General features: G+C 40.3%; 1 pseudogene; it reads right to left on the bottom strand.

Annotated features, from left to right (window-relative positions):
* Positions 1-3,926: 3,926 nt before the first annotated feature.
* On the bottom strand, positions 3,927-4,037 carry LOC126614119 (small nucleolar RNA R71; annotated as a pseudogene).
* Positions 4,038-14,445: the final 10,408 nt, after the last annotated feature.

Genomic DNA, 14,445 nt, shown 5'->3' with positions numbered 1-14,445 from the left:
CACACAACACGCCAGATGCACTCTTACACTTCATCCATCCAGCTTGTATTCTATGGTTGAGATCTCCATCTAGTTCTCCGTTCTCTTGCAAGATAGATCCTAGGTAGCGAAAACAGTCACTTTTTGTGATCTTCGCTAGATTGCTCCGGTCATTAGTGTGGATAAGTATATAAATGGATAGAGATAGGAAAGCAAACACAAGATGTACGTGGTTTACCCAGATTGGCTACGTCCACGGAATAGAGGAGTTCTCATTAATTGTGAAGGGTTTACACAAGTACATAGGTTCAAGCTCTCCTTTAGTGAGTACAAGTGAATGATTTAGTACAAATGACATTAGGAAATATTGTGGGAGAATGATCTCGTAACCACGAAACTTCTAAGTACCGGAGTGTGGTATCGTCTTGACTTGCCTTATCTGTCTCATAAGTAGATGTGACATCTTCTCTGGAAGTACTCTTCCTCCATCCAGGGGTGGTATCTGTAACTGGTGGAGATGCACAAGGTAATGTATCAATTTCACTTGAAGCTTACTTGTAGTTTCAGGCTTGGTCAAGCGCGATACAAACCATGTAGTAGGAATCCCCCAAGTCGCCGGGCTAGGGGATCTGCTGAAAGAGGTGACAGACAAGGTAAGCAATCAGAGCTCCGGCTGATTGTTCACATTCTCCCTATCTTGCAGGCAGCATGAAGGATAAAGAGAAGAAAAATGAGAAGATATGATATGGGATACTTTTGCTTTTGAAGAAGTAACTTTCCACATGCTTATTCTTGAACCGGGCTGGAGGGTTTTCTGGTTTCCTCCAGAGTATAAGGCCGACTGAAGAATTTGAGGGTCAAAACAAGTCCATCAAATCTAGAGTACGTTCGACCCTGTTGATATGGGATACTTTTGCTTTTGACAGAGTAGTGGATGTATCGGCACGTGTGCTGTTACGCTTGTCTCCACATGCTTCCTTGTATCCTTCTCACTTGCCCTATCTGTTCCTCAGGCAGATGCGGTATCTTCCCTGGAAGCATAAGATGTTGAAGATGAGTACTCGAGAGCAATGCCAGGTAAGTAATCAGGTAAGGGGTTCCAGGCAGTCAGTTCCTGGCTGGAAGCTTGATTCCAAGTGCTGACTGATTGCTCTCTTTCTCCTTGTCTTGCAGGTAAGAACAAGGCCAAAGGAAAAGACAGGGAAAAAGCATGATATGGGATACTCTTGCTTTTAACCCTGATGATATGAGATATTCTTGCTCTAGTATAGCTTGTTTACAGAGGTATTATCGGGGGGAAAGAAAGCTGAATATTTCGAAAGGCTTCGTTGGGAGTGCCCTCTTAGATAAGAGAAAGGGTTGAGCATTTTTGCAGGTCTACCTGTCCGTTAGGGATGGAGGTCGACATATATAGGAGTCTCCCTAACATCAAGTAATGATGTATACATTTTGTGTGCATTTATATCATCCTTATTTGGCAGTTTTGTGATGTTTTTGGATCAAGCTAGTTGTGTTTTTACATTATTTGGTGTTAGTGTGCAGCCAAGTGTGTTTTAGGATCAATTGGATTGCAAATGAAGTAAAATCAACCCCTTTGGTAGCTGATCATCATCCCTAGCGTGAAGAAGGTTTTTGAGGAGTAATTTGAAGTCCCAAATGAGGAATATAGAACTACTTTGGCTGCTGGAATTTCAGGAACACATGTGGAAGTGTAAGGTGGAGCATTCGGCCATATTGGGTGATTCTAGGCAAGACAAAAACATTGAATTCAGATTATGTGGTTTTAAACACCAAAACATGCAATCACATGCATGTTTTCAATCTTGCCGTGCATTCCATTCCCTTTTGCACCAAGAACATGCACTTCCATTACTTAATGCCACATCCACACCTCCAAAACATGCAGCCACATGCATGTTCACAATCTTGCCGTGCATCTCCTTACATTTCCAGCCCTCTTTTGCAGCAACACATGTGCTTCCATTAAACTAATCCATTCAGCCACTTGTACACCTCAGAACCAAGCCATGCCGTGCACATTCATTCCCTTTTCCAGATTTGTTCAACCAATTCCAGGTTGTCCATTTCAGCTTTGCAGCAAACACACATGCATGTTCAATTAAAATAGCTATATGTATGCATCTACACCTTGTGCCGTGCATCCACCACCTCAGAAATCACTTTATTCCATCATCATTCAGATTGGCAGCTTCATTCTTTGGCTAGACAGCCGCATGTTCTCCCAAGAGACTTCAATTTAAAGTCCATGCAATCTCACTTCTGAAAAACTCTCGACCATACCACCATTCACACACCTAGCAACTCCATTTTTCTGTCCATTCTCTCTCCCATCCGCAACAACCATTCATCCACAGCAGCTCATCCTTCATGTTACAACACATCTGGAGAACCAAGACCGAAGGCCATTCTTGAAGGATTTCAACATCAGTTTTGCTTCAAGGGTTTCTTCTTCTCAATTCTATGTTCATTCATGTTATGTATTTCTATGTTAAAATGTTTGTAAACATGAAATGTAACTAATCTCTTCTTAGGGATTCGATGTAGCCTAGCAAGAAACCCATGTAGTTAATTCATAATGCTCATTTGATCCTTTTATTTCTTGTTTCATTCTCTGATTTCATTGTGACTTTGTGTGTTAATTCTAATGCTTGATCACCACTTGAATTAATCACAGGTTGTATAGCCAAAATTAGAAGCACACATCATGCATAATTTTGGTAGATATGGGAATGATTGAGGGAGATGTTTGGCAAACATCCTGCCGTGTGTCCCCTTTGGTTTTGTGAAAGTTTCTTATGTATAAAACATCCTTGGTTGAGAACCAAAGTTGCACATCACAATTTGGTTCTTGACTAGGATGATTTGATCAAATCCACACATCATATGGTTGATCATATCTAAGTGAAACAAACTCAAGAAATAGGTAAATGAATGAGCATAAACTGATTTAACAAACATGGGATTGATTTAGCTATGGTGAAACCGAATCCCTAGTTTCATCTCCATTGGTGTTATTCCATTTTATTACTTGTTGATTCATTCACTTGTGTTCACTACATTTTTGTGAGTTTTCAAGTTACACAACAACAAATCTGTCTAAGTTGCTTAGTTTAAGTCATTTAATATGGTTCTTGAAAAGCAAGTGATTGTATAGGTCCAATTAGTCCCTGTGGATTCGACACCCTTACTTGTGCTATTATACTCAATATGTTTTAGCATTAGGAAGGAGTAAAACATATCACCAACAAAAATGGCGCCGTTGCCGGGGACTGATTTCAGTCCCTTGTAATTGCTTGTTTAGTTATGAACCATTGTTATTTTCATTTTAAGTAGAGTACTAATTTATATTCAAACTTGTTTTATTTTGTTTTCAGGTAGTTTATGTCAAATAGACTTGTTGAGTTAGGCCAAAGAATTGAACGGTTAAAGAGCAACACTTTTGACAACTTTGTGCCAACAAATTCATCCAATTTCCGTGAAGAAGAGGAAGGGAATTCGCCTAGTTCAACAAGTGAAGGATCTAAGCACATTAATTGGGAAAGAGAAGAAGAGATGGCGGACAACCAAGATGAGCTTCGAGCTTTGGAAGACTTTGCTCAACCAATCATACCAAATTCTCCTTCATGCATCTTGCTGCCCACCGAAGCTAGAAACTATGATCTTAAATCTTCACATTTCCATATGCTTCCCTCTTTTTATGGCTTACCTAATGAAGATCCTTTAGCTCATGTTAAGGAATTTTATAACGTTGTAAGTGGTTTACCTTTGCAGGGAGTAAGTGAAGCAAATTTGAGGATGAGAGTGTTTCCTTACACATTGAAAGATAGGGCTAAGAGTTGGTTGATGACTCTAGCACCTGGTTCCCTCATCACTTGGGATGCCGTGGCTAAGAAGTTCTTGGAGAAGTTTTTTTCCACCCAAAAGACAGCCACATTAAGGGGACAAATCTTCAACTTCAAACAAGATGATGGAGAACCTTTCAATGAGTGTTGGGAGCGTTTTAAAGGCCTTTTGTTGCAATGTCCACACCATGGGTTACCTTTTCATTTACAAATGCAAATTTTCTATGATGGACTAACCCAAACATGTCAATCCACTGTTGATAATGCAGCAGGTGGAGCTTTGAAGAAAAAGAATGCTCAAGAGTCATATAACATTTATGAGATGTTGGGGTCTAATGCTCAACACAAAGATTTAAGGGGTAAGAAAGTTGGAGTATATGAAACAAACTCTAATCATGAACTTTCCTTGCAGGTAGCTAACCTAGAAAAGAAGCTTGAAGCCGTGCTCAACATGGTGCCAAAAGCAAATGAGGTGTGTGCCATTGGCAACATACCAAACCACCTTACTCATCAATGTCCATCTAGGGAAGCCTACCCCGAATTTGTCCAAAAGCAAGTGAACCTCATGAATTCTTACAATCAAAGGCCAAGGAATGATGTGTATTCAAACACATATAACCCAAGTTGGAGAGATCATCCCAATCTTTCATGGAGGAACAACAATCAAAATCAAAATCAATTCCAAAACTTCCAACCAAAACCGGCCACTACACTTGAGGACACGGTTAAGTTGTTAGCTCAAAACACCTTGCAATTCCAACAAGCTACCAATAGCACTTTCCAACAACATTCGGCTGCCCTAACAAAAATGGAGACACAATTGGGACAGATTGCGGATACCTTGAACCAAAGAGAAGTTGGGAAGTTTCCAAGCCAACCCGTAATGCTTCAAAGGAACCAAGAGCAAGCCAAAGCAATCACTACACTTAGAAGTGGTAAGGTTATCAATAATAGAGTTGGGAATGAAGTTACTAATGAATTTGATCATGTGAATGCAGGGGTTACTCAAGGAGAAAATGAGAAACCAAATGAGGAACTAAGCCATGCCAATTCCTCATTTGAAGCACCAAATCTTCACAAGGCCGAGAAGCCTTACACTCCACCAATACCATTCCCTGGAAGACTTGCCAAGAGCAAGCAGGATAAGTCATTTAAGGACATTTTTGATATTCTAAGTAAAGTGAATGTTAACTTACCGTTGCTTGATGTCATTAGGAACATGCCAGCTTATGGGAAATTCTTCAAAGAGTTAAACAACTACAAAAGGAAGTATGGACCACATGAGAAGGTAGTGGTGTCTGAGAATGTAAGTGCAGTGTTGCAAAGAAAACTTCCACCAAAGCTCAAAGATCCAGGGAGTTTCTCTATCAACATTACCATAGGAGAAAAGAAAGTAGAAAAGGCAATGCTTGATTTGGGTGCTAGCATCAATTTAATGCCCTATTCCGTGTACCTTCAACTAGGTTTGGGGGAATTGAAAGCCACCACCATTTCATTACAACTTGCGGACAGATCCGTGAAGTATCCAAGAGGTATAGTAGAGGATATTCTAGTTCAAATTGATAAACTAATCTTGCCTGCGGATTTTGTAGTGTTGGACATGGAAGAAGCGCCTATACATGACCGAGAGTTGCCTATTTTGCTTGGAAGACCATTCATGGCCACGGCCAAGACCATCATTGATGTGCAAAATGGACTCCTCACTATGACAGTGCTAGGAGAGACCGTGCAATTTAAAGTGTTTGAGTCTCTTTCTCATCCTTCTTCATCTCTTGAGTGCTATGCCATTGATGTGCTTGATTCAATTATTTTCTCTAAGTTCTTGCATGCACAATCTAGTGAACCATTACAAACTGTTTTGACTCAATCTCAAGATGAGTTTGATGAAGAAGATGCACTCATGGAAGTGGTAGCTACCTTGGAAGCATTGGCACCGTATCCTTTAAATGTTTCACCTCTTGTTGAGCATTTAGAATCATCTAGGTCACATTTAATACCTTCCATTGTTAAGGCACCAAAACTTGAACTTAAACCACTTCCACCACATCTTAAATATGCATATCTAGCTGAATTTGAAACTCTTCCTGTTGTCATAGCTTCTGACCTGAATCCAAATGAAGAAGATAAACTAATGAGGGTGTTAAAAGAGTCTAAATCAGCTATTGGATGGTCTATTGCAGATATCAAGGGGATAAGCCCTACTATGTGCATGCATAGGATTCTTTTGGAGGATGGATCAAAGACAACCCGTGAACCACAAAGAAGACTCAATCCACACATGAAGGAAGTGGTGAGGAGTGAAGTGTTGAAGTTGTTAGAAGTGGGAATCATATATCCCATTTCTGATAGCAAATGGGTGAGTGCTATTCAGGTGGTACCCAAGAAGGTGGGAATCACAGTGATGACAAATGAAAACAAAGAGCTTGTGCCCACAAAGCCCACAGCTAGTTGGCGTGTTTGCACCGACTACAGGAAGTTGAATTCTAGCACTAGAAAAGATTACTTTCCTATGCCTTTTATAGATCAAATGCTTGAGAGATTGGCAGGTTACTCACACTATTGTTTTCTGGATGGTTACTCAGGTTACAATCAAATTGCAATTGCTCCAGAGGATCAAGAGAAAACTACATTTACTTGCCCATTTGGCACATTTGCATATAGGAGAATGCCTTTTGGACTTTGCAATGCTCCAGCAACTTTCCAGAGATGCATGTTGGCCATCTTTTCTGACATGGTAGAAAGATTCATTGAGGTATTTATGGATGACTTTTCAGTGTTTGGTTCCTCTTTTGATGAATGTCTTAACCATCTCTCTTTAGTACTTCAAAGATGTCAGGAAACAAATTTGGTTCTCAATTGGGAAAAATGCCAATTCATGGTGAAACAAGGAATTGTGTTGGGACATGTAATCTCTAGCAAAGGAATGGAGGTAGACAAAGCCAAAATTGACATCATCACCAATATGGCAGCTCCCACAACCGTGAAGGGGGTGAGAAGTTTCTTGGGACATGCGGGTTTTTATCGACGTTTCATTAAGAACTTTTCAATGATCACTCGTCCATTATGCAATCTGTTAGCTAAAGATGTTGCATTTCATTTTGATACAGCTTGTATGGATGCATTCAATACTTTGAAGCAAGAATTAACCTCGGCCCCTATCATTATGGCACCAGATTGGTCTTTACCTTTTGAATTAATGTGTGATGCCTCTGACTATGCTATTGGTGCAGTTTTAGGGCAAAGGGTGAACAAGCTTCCACACGTGATCTACTATGCAAGCCGGACTCTAAATGATGCTCAACTTAACTATTCCACAACTGAAAAGGAGTTGCTTGCTATTGTTTTTGCTTTAGAGAAGTTTCGGTCATACCTTGTGGGATCTAAAGTTATTGTGTTTTCTGATCATGCAGCCCTTAGGTATTTGATGACAAAGAAGGATGCTAAACCACGCTTAATTAGATGGATACTCTTACTACAAGAGTTTGACTTGGAGGTTCGAGATAAAAAGGGAAGTGATAATGTTGTGGCTGACCACTTGTCACGGCTTAATGAGAACCATGGCGTTGGACAACCTTTGCCTCTAAATGAATCATTCCCAGATGAACAACTCCTTGTTGTTCAAGAAAAAGAACCGTGGTATGCTGATTTCGTTAATTATCTTGCTTGTGGTGTAATGAGAAATGACATTTCTTTTCAGGAAAGAAAAAAGTTCCTTGCCATGGTAAAGCACTACGTTTGGGACGAACCATATTTGTTTAAATATTGCCCTGACCAAATCATTAGGAGGTGTGTCCCAGAGAGTGAGCAACAAAGCATTCTAACGTTCAGTCATACATTGGCATGTGGAGGACATTTTGGTGCCAAAAAGACATCTCTTAAAGTTTTACAATCTGGTTTCTTTTGGCCTACTTTATTCAAAGATGCTTTTGATTTTTGTTCTAAGTGTGATAGGTGCCAGAAGATGGGGAACATTAGCCGAAGAAATGAGATGCCATTGAACAACATTTTGGTGGTAGAGCTTTTTGATGTTTGGGGAATCGATTTCATGGGACCATTTCCATCATCTTTTGGCTACTTATACATATTAGTGGCAGTAGATTATGTGTCCAAATGGGTTGAAGCCATTGCTACAAGAACTAATGATCATAAGGTTGTTTTGCACTTTCTTAAAGATGTGATTTTTTGTAGGTTTGGAACGCCAAGAGCTATTATTAGTGATGGTGGTAGCCATTTCTGCAACAAACCCTTTGAATCATTGATGAAGAAGTATAACATCAACCACAAAGTGGCAACCCCGTACCATCCTCAAACCTCAGGACAAGTGGAGATTAGCAATAGGGAGATCAAGAACATTTTGATGAAGACTGTGAGCCCTACAAGGAAGGATTGGTAATTGAGGTTGAATGATGCACTATGGGCATATAGAACAGCATACAAGACCCCCATTGGCATGAGTCCTTATCGCCTTGTGTTTGGGAAAGCTTGTCATTTGCCAATGGAGCTTGAACACCGAGCATATTGGGCCATTAAGAAGTTCAACTTTGATTACAAGGATGCTGGAATAGCAAGGAAGCTCCAACTTAATGAGTTGGAAGAGCTCAGAAATGAGGCATACGAGAATGCCAAAATTTACAAGGAAATGACTAAGCTCTATCATGACAAAGCCATCCTAAGGAAGGAGTTTCACCAAGGTATGAAAGTACTTTTGTATGACTCACGTTTGAGACTTTTTCCAGGTAAATTGAAGTCTAGGTGGGTAGGACCATTCAAAGTGCTACAAACATTTCCCCACGGAGCTGTGGAGATAGAGAACATGAAGAATGGCACGTCTTTCAAAGTCAATGGACAGAGATTGAAACCATATTTGCACCAAGTGGAGGAAGGGCAAGTGTATCAGATTGTCGATTTGCTTGAGTTTACAACACCATGAACAAGCTTCAATGTCTTGCCTAGACATTAAATAAAGCGCTTGCTAGGAGGCAACCTAGCGTGGTTTGTGTTCTATCTTCATGTTGTGTTTATGTTGTTACCATTCCATATTATTACCTACTTGAATTGCATACAATTTTAAGCATCGAGGACAATGCTTACAATAGGTTTGGGGGTATTATATTTATTATGGGATGGAAGGTTTGTTTTTGTGTTTGTTTTGGTTAAGTGTGCTTTTGCTTACTAATACGAATGCTTATGAGGACTATGTTTGAAAACAAACTTTTGGGTTGCTATAAAAAAGTTTTGTATCTTGTGTCTTGTATAAGATGTAACTCTTGAAGATATGATGATAGAGGTACCATACTCAAATTCGTGAAGAAGAATAGTGGAGACTACCCTAGTGAGTTATTTTGAGCCTAATTGCGTCGTTGTGAGGGTTTAAAGTGTTTCTACTCATTTCTTTTCTTTCAATTTCACTTTAAATGATCTCATTTCTTCTATTTTGTTTGGATGCTAAGAATTACTCTACTTTGCAAATACCATGTGTTTAGTATCATTCATGAATGAGCTCAATGAGATGATGTTAGGCTATGCATGTTTTAACTACTAAAAGGCTTAAATCCTATCCCTTTGTGTGCTCCATTCACCCTTGTTGCAGCCAAACACTTTAGCCTAATTCTTTCATCACCCACACCATACTCTACCCATTCTAGCTCAGTACAAGCCATACCTTATAGTTTTGGGAATACCAATGTGATGAAAGCTAAAAGTGAATTGAGTGATAGATCAAGATTGTGGCGTGTACCGAGGGCACCTATGTGAAAGTTGTTTCTAAGCATAAAAGTTATAAAAAAAAAAAAGAGAATCAAAGTGGATACAAGTTCCAAATCTCCTCTTTATAAGGTTTAGGGCCTGGACGCCAAAAACAAAAGAAGAAAGAAGGCAAATGCAAGTGAAGAGCATGATCCTCAAGGACACTTTGGTATGCCCCAAACTCTAGTATTTCATATCCCTTCTTTCTTAACCTATAACCTAAGCCTTACATTACAATCTTGAGAAAGACCTAGCTGATCATTGAGTATATATTCAGAAAGTGTGTGGGTTATCTATATTCTTAGCATTTGATTCATTTCATGAGATCTACTCAGAAATTGTGCTTCCATTTCAGATTTCATATGTGAGAATTTTGATTTCTTTTACATAATTTCACTCATATATGTTGTGGAGAGACTAAACCTTAGGATCTGAGTGAGAAATTGAGTGGAAACTATGAGGAGTAGAGTTGAGGCGATTTCTTTCTTAAGCATTTGGGTATGGTGGCCTTGAAATTGTAAGATATGGAGAAATATCTTTATACATCACAATTGATATCATTCTTTGGAGTAGGAAGCTTTTGAGTTTGATTGTATAACAAAGTTTTCTTTGGTTCTTATTATTTGGTGTAAAGCATGTTTTAACCAACATACATGAATGTTTTGTGTGTTGTGTGTGTTTTAGTTTTAAGTTTGCTCGAGGACTAGCAAATACCAGGTTTGGGGGTATTTGATGTATACATTTTGTGTGCATTTATATCATCCTTATTTGGCAGTTTTGTGATGTTTTTGGATCAAGCTAGTTGTGTTTTTACATTATTTGGTGTTAGTGTGCAGCCAAGTGTGTTTTAGGATCAATTGGATTGCAAATGAAGTAAAATCAACCCCTTTGGTAGCTGATCATCATCCCTAGCGTGAAGAAGGTTTTTGAGGAGTAATTTGAAGTCCCAAATGAGGAATATAGAACTACTTTGGCTGCTGGAATTTCAGGAACACATGTGGAAGTGTAAGGTGGAGCATTCGGCCATATTGGGTGATTCTAGGCAAGACAAAAACATTGAATTCAGATTATGTGGTTTTAAACACCAAAACATGCAATCACATGCATGTTTTCAATCTTGCCGTGCATTCCATTCCCTTTTGCACCAAGAACATGCACTTCCATTACTTAATGCCACATCCACACCTCCAAAACATGCAGCCACATGCATGTTCACAATCTTGCCGTGCATCTCCTTACATTTCCAGCCCTCTTTTGCAGCAACACATGTGCTTCCATTAAACTAATCCATTCAGCCACTTGTACACCTCAGAACCAAGCCATGCCGTGCACATTCATTCCCTTTTCCAGATTTGTTCAACCAATTCCAGGTTGTCCATTTCAGCTTTGCAGCAAACACACATGCATGTTCAATTAAAATAGCTATATGTATGCATCTACACCTTGTGCCGTGCATCCACCACCTCAGAAATCACTTCATTCCATCATCATTCAGATTGGCAGCTTCATTCTTTGGCTAGACAGCCGCATGTTCTCCCAAGAGACTTCAATTTAAAGTCCATGCAATCTCACTTCTGAAAAACTCTCGACCATACCACCATTCACACACCTAGCAACTCCATTTTTCTGTCCATTCTCTCTCCCATCCGCAACAACCATTCATCCACAGCAGCTCATCCTTCATGTTACAACACATCTGGAGAACCAAGACCGAAGGCCATTCTTGAAGGATTTCAACATCAGTTTTGCTTCAAGGGTTTCTTCTTCTCAATTCTATGTTCATTCATGTTATGTATTTCTATGTTAAAACGTTTGTAAACATGAAATGTAACTAATCTCTTTTTAGGGATTCGATGTAGCCTAGCAAGAAACCCATGTAGTTAATTCATAATGCTCATTTGATCCTTTTATTTCTTGTTTCATTCTCTGATTTCATTGTGACTTTGTGTGTTAATTCTAATGCTTGATCACCACTTGAATTAATCACAGGTTGTATAGCCAAAATTAGAAGCACACATCATGCATAATTTTGGTAGATATGGGAATGATTGAGGGAGATGTTTGGCAAACATCCTGCCGTGTGTCCCCTTTGGTTTTGTGAAAGTTTCTTATGTATAAAACATCCTTGGTTGAGAACCAAAGTTGCACATCACAATTTGGTTCTTGACTAGGATGATTTGATCAAATCCACACATCATATGGTTGATCATATCTAAGTGAAACAAACTCAAGAAATAGGTAAATGAATGAGCATAAACTGATTTAACAAACATGAGATTGATTTAGCTATGGTGAAACCGAATCCCTAGTTTCATCTCCATTGGTGTTATTCCATTTTATTACTTGTTGATTCATTCACTTGTGTTCACTACATTTTTGTGAGTTTTCAAGTTACACAACAACAAATCTGTCTAAGTTGCTTAGTTTAAGTCATTTAATATGGTTCTTGCAAAGCAAGTGATTGTATAGGTCCAATTAGTCCCTGTGGATTCGACACCCTTACTTGTGCTATTATACTCAATATGTTTTAGCATTAGGAAGGAGTAAAACATATCACCAACAAGTAATAATGCTATTCCTTTACCCTGCTTGGTCATAGCACGGTAGTGGGAGCTGCCAGCTTCACATGTTTTAACTCTGTCAGAGCACTTTGAAAAAGTGGTCTGTGGTATCTGGAAAGCTGATGTTGCGTGTGAAGATTACAGACAAGCTTTATCCAAGGAGATCCAGCTCTTGAAGTTGGGAAAGTGGTGCCTCTTCGGTTTTCGAACAAGCAATCCTGTCGGGGATCTGGCTCTCGAGATTCGGAGAACGATGCCTCTTCGATTTTTGAGAAAGCAATCCTGCTGGGGGTCTGGCTCTCGAGATTCGGAGAGCGGTCTCTTCGATTTTTGAGAAAGTAATCATGTTGGGAGTCTGGCTCTCGAGATTCGGAGGGCGGTGCCTCTTCAATTTTAGAGCAAGCAATCTTGTTGGGAGTGTTTTCTCGAATATGAGTAAAGGTTGGGCATGTTTGCTAGTCTACCTTACCACGAAGCACAGAGGTTGACACACAGGGACTTTCCAATTATCCAGCAGTGGTACTGTTCCTTTACCCTCTCTTCGATTTTTGAGAAAGTAATCATGTTGGGAGTCTGGCTCTCGAGATTCGGAGAGCGTTGCCTCTTCGATTTTGGAGCAAGCAATCTTGTTGGGAGTGTTTTCTCGAATGTGAGTAAAGGTTGGGCATGTTTGCTAGTCTACCTTGCCACGAAGCACAAAGGTTGACACACAGGGACTTTCCAATTATCCAGCAGTGGTACTGTTCCTTTACCCTCTCTTCGATTTTTGATAAAGTAATCATGTTGGGAGTCTGGCTCTCGAGATTCGGAGGGCGGTGCCTCTTCGATTTTGGAGCAAGCAATCCTGTTGGGAGTGTTTTCTTGAATGTGAGTAAAGGTTGGGCATGTTTGCTAGTCTACCTTGCCACGAAGCACAGAGGTTGACACACCGGGACTTTCCAATTATCCAGCAGTGATACTGTTCCTTTACCCTTGTGGGTAATAATATGGTAGCTAGACCTTCAAATTTTATGTGTCTAAACTTTGTTAGTGTTGTTTCTTTGCAATTCTTTTACCCTTCTTGGTCAGAGCGATGTAGCGGGAGCTGTAATCTTCACGTGTCTCAACTTTGTCAGAGAACTTTGGCAAAGTTATCTGTGGTACCCATGAGTTACTGTTGCGTGTGGGAAGTGGGTGATTGAACAGTACGATTCATGTGCTTTCTACTTCGCCAGAAATCTTCGACAGAATGCCCATAATTTTTGCAAAGCTGAGTGTGTGTGTGACAGGTGCTGACAAGGCTGGAAAAGTAGGTGCCTCTTCGATTTCTGAGATCGGCCCTCGTGGTCTCTTAGCAGCCCAGCTTTTGAGAAAGCAAGCCTCTTCGATTTCTGAGATCGGCCTTCGTGGTCTTTGAGCAGCCCAGCTTTTGAGAAATTAAACGTCTCTTCGATTTCTGAGATCGACCCTCGTGGTCTCTGAGCAGCCCAGCTTTTGAGAAAGCAAACGCCTCTTCGATTTCTGAGCAGGCGCCTCTTCGATTTCTGAAACTTCGTCGAGTGCAGATTTTTATAGGGGCTGACATTAAGTTCCAAAGCACACTTGAATATCCACCAGTAGAAGCTCCATTCTTGCACTTCTAAGATCTTGATTTGTCCGACCTCTTCTCTCTTCAACACCTTTGAAAATGTCTGGCCCCTCTGACCGTCGTTTTGACTTGAACCTTGTTGAAGAGGCAGCCCCGCCTTCTCCAGACAACATATGGCGCCCATCCTTCGTCTCCCCTACTGGTCCTCTTACAGTTGGGGATTCCGTGATGAAGAATGATATGATCGCTGCGGTAGTGGCCAGGAACCTTCTCACTCCCAAAGATAACAGACTACTTTCCAAACGGTCTGATGAGTTGGCTGTTAAGGATTCTCTGGCTCTCAGTGTTCAGTGTGCAGGTTATGTGTCTAATATGGCCCAACGTCTATTTGCTCGAACCCGCCAAGTTGAATCATTGGCGGCTGAAGTGATGAGTCTCAAACAAGAGATTAGAGGGCTCAAGCATGAGAATAAACAGTTGCACCGGCTCGCACATGACTATGCTACAAACATGAAGAGGAAGCTTGACCAGATGAAGGAATCTGATGGTCAGGTTTTACTTGATCATCAGAGATTTGTGGGTTTGTTCCAAAGGCATTTATTGCCTTCGTCTTCTGGGGCTGTACCGCGTAATGAAGCTCCAAATGATCAACCTCTGATTCCTCCTCCTTCTAGGGTTTTGTCCAGTACTGAGGCTCCGAATGATCCCCCTCCGGTGCCTTCTCTTTCTA

The sequence above is a fragment of the Malus sylvestris genome, chromosome 2, assembly GCF_916048215.2.
Source record: "Malus sylvestris chromosome 2, drMalSylv7.2, whole genome shotgun sequence".
Classification (NCBI taxonomy): Eukaryota; Viridiplantae; Streptophyta; class Magnoliopsida; order Rosales; family Rosaceae; genus Malus; species Malus sylvestris.
The sequence above is the reverse complement of the archived record's forward strand: the minus strand, read 5'-3'. Positions and strand labels throughout refer to the sequence as shown.